Source organism: Pseudophryne corroboree, unplaced genomic scaffold (genome assembly GCF_028390025.1).
Source record: "Pseudophryne corroboree isolate aPseCor3 unplaced genomic scaffold, aPseCor3.hap2 scaffold_218, whole genome shotgun sequence".
NCBI lineage: Eukaryota > Metazoa > Chordata > Amphibia > Anura > Myobatrachidae > Pseudophryne > Pseudophryne corroboree.
Genome location: NW_026968826.1, coordinates 627,388 through 636,853, shown reverse-complemented (window position 1 = coordinate 636,853; position 9,466 = coordinate 627,388). Strand labels below are relative to the sequence as shown.

Below are 9,466 nucleotides of genomic sequence, written 5' to 3'. Positions count from 1 at the left end.
TGCCGATATCTCTCTTTTGCAAAGAGATAGGCATTGGAAAATTCAGGGCTATAACGTGTAGATGAAGCACTAATAGGAGGCTTTAAAATTTTCATTCTAATGTCCTTCGTTTGGGAGAAAAATGCAAAGGTACAATACAGCTTTTCCTTGCCGATATCTCTCTTTTGCAAAGAGATAGGCATTGGAAAATTCAGGGCTATAACATGTAGATGAAGCACTAACAGGAGGCTTTAAAATTTTCATTCTAGTGTCTTTCGTTTGGGAGAAAAATGCAAAGGTACAATACAGCTTTTCCTTGCCGATATCTCTCTTTTGCAAAGAGATAGGCATTGGAAAATTCAGGGCTATAACGTGTAGATGAAGCACTAACAGGAGGCTTTAAAATTTTCATTCTAGTGTCCTTCGTTTGGGAGAAAAATGCAAAGGTACAATACAGCTTTTCCTTGCCGATATCTCTCTTTTGCAAAGAGATAGGCATTGGACAAATTCAGGGCTATAACGTGTAGATGAAGCACTAACAGGAGGCTTTAAAATTTTCATTCTAGTGTCTTTCGTTTGGGAGAAAAATGCAAAGGTACAATACAGCTTTTCCTTGCCGATATCTCTCTTTTGCAAAGAGCTAGGCATTGGAAAATTCAGGGCTATAACGTGTAGATGAAGCACTAACAGGAGGCTTTAAAATTTTCATTCTAATGTCTTTCGTTTGGGAGAAAAATGCAAAGGTACAATACAGCTTTTCCTTGCCAATATCTCTCTTTTGCAAAGAGCTAGGCATTGGAAAATTCAGGGCTATAACGTGTAGATGAAGCACTAACAGGAGGCTTTAAAATTTTCATTCTAGTGTCTTTCGTTTGGGAGAAAAATGCAAAGGTACAATACAGTTTTTCCTTGCCGATATCTCTCTTTTGCAAAGAGATAGGCATTGGAAAATTCAGGGCTATAACGTGTAGATGAAGCACTAACAGGAGGCTTTAAAATTTTCATTCTAGTATCCTTCGTTTGGGAGAAAAATGCAAAGGTACAATACAGCTTTTCCTTGCCAATATCTCTCTTTTGCAAAGAGCTAGGCATTGGAAAATTCAGGGCTATACCGTGTAGATGAAGCACTAACAGGAGGCTTTTACATTTTCATTCTAGTGTCTTTCGTTTGGGAGAAAAATGCAAAGGTACAATACAGCTTTTCCTTGCCGATATCTCTCTTTTGCAAAGAGCTAGGCATTGGAAAATTCAGGGCTATAACGTGTAGATGAAGCACTAATAGGAGGCTTTAAAATTTTCATTCTAGTGTCTTTCGTTTGGGAGAAAAATGCAAAAGTACAATGCTGCTTTTCCTTGCCGATATCTCTCTTTTGCAAAGAGATAGGCATTGGAAAATGCAGGGCTATAACATGTAGATGAAGCACTAACAGGAGGCTTTAAAATTTTCATTCTAGTGTCTTTCGTTTGGGAGAAAAATGCAAAGGTACAATACAGCTTTTCCTTGCCAATATCTCTCTTTTGCAAAGAGCTAGGCATTGGAAAATGCAGGGCTATAACGTGTAGATGAAGCACTAACAGGAGGCTTTACAATTTTCATTCTAGTGTCTTTCGTTTGGGAGAAAAATGCAAAGGTACAATTCTGCTTTTCCTTGCCGATATCTCTCTTTTGCAAAGAGATAGGCATTGGAAAATGCAGGGCTATAACGTGTAGATGAAGCACTAACAGGAGGCTTTTAAATTTTCATTCTAGTGTCCTTCGTTTGGGAGAAAAATGCAAAGGTACAATACAGTTTTTCCTTGCCGATATCTCTCTTTTGAAAAGAGATAGGCATTGGAAAATTCAGGGCTATAACGTGTAGATGAAGCACTAACAGGAGGCTTTTAAATTTTCATTCTAGTGTCTTTCGTTTGGGAGAAAAATGCAAAAGTACAATGCAGCTTTTCCTTGCCGATATCTCTCTTTTGCAAAGAGATAGGCATTGGAAAATGCAGGGCTATAACGTGTAGATGAAGCACTAACAGTAGGCTTTAAAAATTTCATTCTAGTGTCTTTCGTTTGGGAGAAAAATGCAAAAGTACAATGCAGCTTTTCCTTGCCGATATCTCTCTTTTGCAAAGAGATAGGCATTGGAAAATTCAGGGCTATAACGTGTAGATGAAGCACTAATAGGAGGCTTTAAAATTTTCATTCTAATGTCCTTCGTTTGGGAGAAAAATGCAAAGGTACAATACAGCTTTTCCTTGCCGATATCTCTCTTTTGCAAAGAGATAGGCATTGGAAAATTCAGGGCTATAACATGTAGATGAAGCACTAACAGGAGGCTTTAAAATTTTCATTCTAGTGTCTTTCGTTTGGGAGAAAAATGCAAAGGTACAATACAGCTTTTCCTTGCCGATATCTCTCTTTTGCAAAGAGATAGGCATTGGAAAATTCAGGGCTATAACGTGTAGATGAAGCACTAACAGGAGGCTTTAAAATTTTCATTCTAGTGTCCTTCGTTTGGGAGAAAAATGCAAAGGTACAATACAGCTTTTCCTTGCCGATATCTCTCTTTTGCAAAGAGATAGGCATTGGACAAATTCAGGGCTATAACGTGTAGATGAAGCACTAACAGGAGGCTTTAAAATTTTCATTCTAGTGTCTTTCGTTTGGGAGAAAAATGCAAAGGTACAATACAGCTTTTCCTTGCCGATATCTCTCTTTTGCAAAGAGCTAGGCATTGGAAAATTCAGGGCTATAACGTGTAGATGAAGCACTAACAGGAGGCTTTAAAATTTTCATTCTAATGTCTTTCGTTTGGGAGAAAAATGCAAAGGTACAATACAGCTTTTCCTTGCCAATATCTCTCTTTTGCAAAGAGCTAGGCATTGGAAAATTCAGGGCTATAACGTGTAGATGAAGCACTAACAGGAGGCTTTAAAATTTTCATTCTAGTGTCTTTCGTTTGGGAGAAAAATGCAAAGGTACAATACAGTTTTTCCTTGCCGATATCTCTCTTTTGCAAAGAGATAGGCATTGGAAAATTCAGGGCTATAACGTGTAGATGAAGCACTAACAGGAGGCTTTAAAATTTTCATTCTAGTATCCTTCGTTTGGGAGAAAAATGCAAAGGTACAATACAGCTTTTCCTTGCCAATATCTCTCTTTTGCAAAGAGCTAGGCATTGGAAAATTCAGGGCTATACCGTGTAGATGAAGCACTAACAGGAGGCTTTTACATTTTCATTCTAGTGTCCTTCGTTTGGGAGAAAAATGCAAAGGTACAATACAGCTTTTCCTTGCCGATATCTCTCTTTTGCAAAGAGCTAGGCATTGGAAAATTCAGGGCTATAACGTGTAGATGAAGCACTAACAGGAGGCTTTAAAATTTTCAATCTAGTGTCTTTCGTTTGGGAGAAAAATGCAAAGGTACAATACAGTTTTTCCTTGCCGATATCTCTCTTTTGCAAAGAGATAGGCATTGGAAAATTCAGGGCTATAACGTGTAGATGAAGCACTAACAGGAGGCTTTAAAATTTTCATTCTAGTGTCCTTCGTTTGGGAGAAAAATGCAAAGGTACAATACAGCTTTTCCTTGCCAATATCTCTCTTTTGCAAAGAGCTAGGCATTGGAAAATTCAGGGCTATACCGTGTAGATGAAGCACTAACAGGAGGCTTTTACATTTTCATTCTAGTGTCCTTCGTTTGGGAGAAAAATGCAAAGGTACAATACAGCTTTTCCTTGCCGATATCTCTCTTTTGCAAAGAGATAGGCATTGGAAAATTCAGGGCTATAACGTGTAGATGAAGCACTAACAGGAGGCTTTAAAATTTTCATTCTAGTGTCTTTCGTTTGGGAGAAAAATGCAAAGGTACAATACAGCTTTTCCTTGCCGATATCTCTCTTTTGCAAAGAGATAGGCATTTGAAAATTCAGGGCTATAACGTATAGATGAAGCACTAACAGGAGGCTTTAAAATTTTCATTCTAGTGTCCTTCGTTTGGGAGAAAAATGCAAAGGTACAATACAGCTTTTCCTTGCCGATATCTCTCTTTTGCAAAGAGATAGGCATTGGAAAATTCAGGGCTATAACGTGTAGATGAAGCACTAATAGGAGGCTTTAAAATTTTCATTCTAGTGTCCTTCGTTTGGGAGAAAAATGCAAAGGTACAATACAGCTTTTCCTTGCCGATATCTCTCTTTTGCAAAGAGATAGGCATTGGAAAATTCAGGGCTATAACGTGTAGATGAAGCACTAACAGGAGGCTTTAAAATTTTCATTCTAGTGTCTTTCGTTTGGGAGAAAAATGCAAAGGTACAATACAGCTTTTCCTTGCCGATATCTCTCTTTTGCAAAGAGCTAGGCATTGGAAAATTAAGGGCTATAACGTGTAGATGAAGCACTAATAGGAGGCTTTAAAATTTTCATTCTAATGTCCTTCGTTTGGGAGAAAAATGCAAAGGTACAATACAGCTTTTCCTTGTCGATATCTCTCTTTTGCAAAGAGATAGGCATTGGAAAATTCAGGGCTATAACGTGTATATGAAGCACTAACAGGAGGCTTTAAAATTTTCATTCTAGTGTCTTTCGTTTGGGAGAAAAATGCAAAGGTACAATACAGCTTTTCCTTGCCGATATCTCTCTTTTGCAAAGAGCTAGGCATTGGAAAATTCAGGGCTATAACGTGTAGATGAAGCTCTAACAGTAGACTTTAAAATTTTCATTCTAGTGTCTTTCGTTTGGGAGAAAAATGCAAAGGTACAATACAGCTTTTCCTTGCCAATATCTCTCTTTTGCAAAGAGCTAGGCATTGGAAAATTCAGGGCTATAACGTGTAGATGAAGCACTAACAGGAGGCTTTAAAATTTTCATTCTAGTGTCTTTCGTTTGGGAGAAAAATGCAAAGGTACAATACAGCTTTTCCTTGCCGATATCTCTCTTTTGCAAAGAGATAGGCATTGGAAAATTCAGGGCTATAACGTGTAGATGAAGCACTAACAGGAGGCTTTAAAATTTTCATTCTAGTGTCTTTCGTTTGGGAGAAAAATCAGCTTGAATGCTTCAGGGGCTGGGGCATAGCCAACATGAGCCCCACACCGAAGGAGGGTGGAGGTGTTTAATGCAAACTAGGGGTCAGACAAGCGCCGCAAAAGGCCACCATGCCCTGCACGCCCCTTTTCTGTTTTCATATGCAGACGAGGGTTGAAGCCAACTTTGACCCACTGCTTGGATGACATCACCATATGCAAATCCATCTGCGGCAGGCCTTCCCCCAGGAATGCTTGCACTAGTTGTTGCATTTGGTTTGTTGTTTGGGGGTGCTTCAGTATTAGGCAGCCTTCTGCCCTCCCATGTTCATCTGAAAATATGTGTTCTCCCTGCAGTTGTTGTCCCCAGATGAGAGTTCCCTTGTGCTGCCTCAGTTGAATCTCCTTAACTTGACAGAGATGTGCCTGAGCAGCGGCCCTCCCCAGCTCTATCCCAAATCATACTTATTTTGCATAGGAGATACCATGGTCATGAAGATTATTCTCCCAGGGTGAGGTTCATTCATTGCATTCTGGGTATGCTGACCCCTGTGATTTCCCCAAATGTGGGAAACTCGACTGCTTTATTTGTGGTAGTGGGGGACTGTGTTTGTGTTTTCCTCTGGTCAGCTCTGGTAAAAGTCAGATTTCTTTGTTTCAGAGCCTTGTTCTTCTTTTGAGAGTTCCCTTGTGCTAGTTCTTCAGAACGAACAAATCTTTTGCCTTTTACTAAAGATTTCCGTGGAGAGGAGCAAAACTGAGTTTTATCTCAATTTTTGCATGCCCCGTCTTATTGGGGTTTCTTTTATCAGTTTAAAGATAGAACGAGTGTGCTTTAATGTAAGCTCATTTGCGTAGAAATGACAGTAAATGTTTGTTTCTTTTCAAACAGAACTTTCTTGACTATACTAATTGCTTGAAAGATCTGGGAGCACATGGAAAAGAGTACAAACCATGTTTATAGCAAGGGGAAGCCTGGTGAGAAATCTGCTTTCTTTCTTTCAAATTGGGTGCTCACTTTGAGCTGAATGAGGACTGCTGGCATGGCACTCAGGCGACAGGTAGAATCTTGGTCATGCTGTGGTTTCTCTTCAGAACGAACAAATCTTTCGCCTTTTACTAAAGATTTCCGTGGAGAGGAGCAAAACTGAGTTTTATCTCAATTTTTGCATGCCCCATCTTATTGGGGTTTTATTTTATTGGTTTAAAGATAGAACGAGTGTGCTTTAATGTAAGCTCATTTGCATAGAAATGACAGTAAATGTTTGTTTCTTTTCAAACAGAACTTTCTTGACCACACTAATTGTTTGAAAGATCTGGGAGCACATGGAAAAGAGTACAAACCATGTTTATAGCAAGGGGAAGCCTGGTGAGAAATCTGCTTTCTTTCATTCAAATTGGGTGCTCACTTTGAGCTGAATGAGAACTGCTGGCATGGCACTCAGGCGACAGGTGGAATCTTGGTCATGCTCTGGTTTCTCTTCAGAACTAACAAATATTTCGCCTTTTATTAAAGATTTCCGTGGAGAGGAGCAAAACTGAGTTTTATCTCAATTTTTGCATGCCCCATATTATTGGGGTTTCTTTTATCAGTTTAAAGACAGAACGAGTGTGCTTTCTTGTTAGCTTTAATGTAAGTTTATTTGCATAACAATGACAGTAAATGTTTGTTTCTTTTCAAACAGAACTTTCTTGACCATGCTACTTGCTTGAAAGATCTGGGAGCACATGGAAAACAGTACAAACCATGCAGTATCACAAGAGCCTTTATTTGATCTTTCATGAAGATAGAGCAGAATTGAGGACACGTCAACAATTTCTGCCGAAGGTGGTTCATCTTTCCACATGGTGCCTTTGGCCACTGACACCTTCGTTGAGTCAAAGTCTCTGGCTGTGGTCAGAACTTTGAAAATTTATGTCACCAGAACGGTTCAGATTAGGAAAACAGAGGCTCTGTTTGTCCTGTATGCTCCCAACATGATTGGGTGTCCTGCTTCCATGCAGACCATTATGCGCTGGATCTGTGGTAAAATTCAGCATGCTCATTCCACGGCAGGATTGCCGTTACTGAATTAGGTGAAGACCCATTCTACTAGAAAGGTGGGTTCATCCTGGGCAGCTGGTCGGGGAGTCTCGGCATTGCAACTTTGCCGAGCAGCTATTTAGTAAACACTTTTGCTAAGTTTTACAAGTTTGATACCTTGGCTGATGATAACCTCAAGTTGGGTCATTCGGTGCTGCAGAGTCGTACGCACTCTCCCACCCGTTCAAGAGCTTTGGTATAACCCCATGGTTCTTAATGTGACCCCAGCATCCTCTAGGTCGTATGAGAAAATAGGATTTTAATACCTACCGGTAAATCCTTTTCTCTTAGTACGTAGAGGATGCTGGGCACCCGTCCCAGTCCATACTGTGTCTGCAGTTATTACTTGTGGTTATACACATGTTGTGTTACGGTTCTGGTCAGCTTTTTGCTGCAATTGTTCATGCCGTTGGCTTGTGTTCTGTTGAATGCCACGTTCTGCGGCATGCTTAAGGTGTGAGCTGGTAAGATGCTCACCTTAGTTTAACAATAAATCCTTTCCTCGAAATGTCCGTCTCCCTGGGCACAGTTCCTATAACTGGAGTCTGGAGGAGGGGCATAGAGGGAGGAGCCAGTTCACACCCTTTGAAAGTCTTAAAGTGCCCATGTCTCTTGCGGATCCCGTCTATACCCCATGGTTCTTAATGTGACCCCAGCATCCTCTACGGACTAAGAGAAAAGGATGCCCTTGTGTACTATCCTGACTTCTCCTCCCGTCTGCTTACTTTGTGCCTTCCAACGCACAATGCGAACTACAGGTGGTGCTGCAGGGCCCACACCCTTTTACTTGCCTTACAGAGCAGCTCTGGAGCTGTTACAGTGCCCAGCTGCTGCAAGAAATCAGCATGAATGCTTCAGGGGATGGGGCATGGCCAACATGAGCCCCACACCAAAGGAGGGTGGGGGTGTTTAATGCGAACTAGGGGTCATCCAAGCACTGCAAAAGGCCGCCATGCCCTGCATGCCCCTTTTCTCTTTTTATATGCAGATGAGGGTTCCAGCCAACTTTGGCCCACTGCTTGGATGACATCACCGTATGCAAATCCGTCTGCTGCAGACCTTCCCCCAGGAATGCTGTTACTAGTTGTTGGATATGGTTTGATATTTGATGGTGCTTCAGTATTAGGCAGCCTTCCGCCATCCCATGTTCATCTGAAAAGATGTGGTCTCCCTGCAGTTGTTGTCCCCAGACGAGAGTTCCCTTGTGCTTCCTCAGTTGAATCTCCTTAACTTGACGGGGGAGGGGCTGCCCGAGCTGCCACCCTCCCCAGCCCTATCCCAACTCATACTTATTTTACATATTAGATCTCTTGATCATGAAGATTGTTCTCACAGGGTGAGGTTCATCCATTATATTTTAAAATAGGAAGGTACAAATTACATATTTGAATTGCATCTATGTGCTGGATTCAAATGTCCCCACCCCTTCCTTTCTCAATTGTGCCCGTCAGCAGCTATTCTAAGGTTGCTGCCAATGGGTGTGACACATTAATTTCTTCTGTGGGGTACACTGGACTCCACAAGGATTCACATTGGGGTGTAGAGTAGGATCTTGATCTGAGGCACCAACCGGCTCAAAGCTTTTGACTGTTCCCAAGAAGCTCAGTGCATTCTCCTCTATAACCCCGCTTCCATGAACAGGGAGCTCAGTTTGTAGTTGGTGCCTTCAGTAGCAGGCCAATTAACAGGGGCCTGCCTCAGGCAGCCTATTCTTAGCTATTAATTTTGACAAGAAAAGAAGAACTTGTTTTATGAGAATCTACAAGGGCTGCAGCAGGCTAGGTCTAATAGACATCTTTACTGCAGCTTCATCACTCCCAGCGGCGCTATATACTCCCGTGCCCTGGTTGCTGGGTCACTGCAGCGGAGGCTCCGGTTTCATCCTAAGGTCAGTCACACACACACCACCCTTCCGGATCACGAGGCCGCTGATGAAGGGGAGCGAGGCCGTAGGGGGTGGGCCGTGTGCGCACTGCGGTGGACACTGATTACTGGGCAGCCGCTCCACTAGCCACCAGGTACAGTTAAGGAGCACAGGTCTGGGGGTTTTTCTCCTATATTAACCCAATTTTGTACTGCCCGCAGCGCATTGTGATAGGTAATAGGGCCTGATTCAGGTTGGATTGCAATCACAATAAGCGATCCAACTGCAAAAATTGCTAAGAGCATACGCATGTGCCTGCATTTTCTGCGGCACCCCGCAGAGAATGTGATCGCCTCTGCCTGTCAATCGGGGTGGGGAAGGGGGGGAGAGGTGGGTCAGCAACACTCCATTTCCAAGTCAGGGATGGAGCGGTGCGGGGGCAAGGCTTCAAAATGGGGTCTGCAATGGAGGAGACACAGGGGGCGTGGTCACAGCGGCTGTATGACATCACATTCAGCCGCTGTGATCACA

The 9,466-nt window shown here is 42.1% G+C and overlaps 4 non-coding genes across 4 annotated transcripts; all 4 read left to right on the top strand.

Moving 5' to 3' along the window:
* Positions 1-5,449: 5,449 nt before the first annotated feature.
* LOC135007109 (U1 spliceosomal RNA) lies at positions 5,450-5,613 on the top strand. The gene has a single exon (XR_010207164.1). It is a non-coding gene; the product is annotated as a U1 spliceosomal RNA (small nuclear RNA).
* A 59-nt stretch (positions 5,614-5,672) lies between these two features.
* LOC135006957 (U5 spliceosomal RNA) lies at positions 5,673-5,789 on the top strand. Its single transcript, XR_010207020.1, has one exon. It is a non-coding gene; the product is annotated as a U5 spliceosomal RNA (small nuclear RNA).
* Positions 5,790-6,063: 274 nt separating this feature from the next.
* On the top strand, positions 6,064-6,179 carry LOC135006920 (U5 spliceosomal RNA). The gene has a single exon (XR_010206984.1). It is a non-coding gene; the product is annotated as a U5 spliceosomal RNA (small nuclear RNA).
* A 275-nt stretch (positions 6,180-6,454) lies between these two features.
* LOC135006941 (U5 spliceosomal RNA) lies at positions 6,455-6,570 on the top strand. Its single transcript, XR_010207004.1, has one exon. It is a non-coding gene; the product is annotated as a U5 spliceosomal RNA (small nuclear RNA).
* Positions 6,571-9,466: the final 2,896 nt, after the last annotated feature.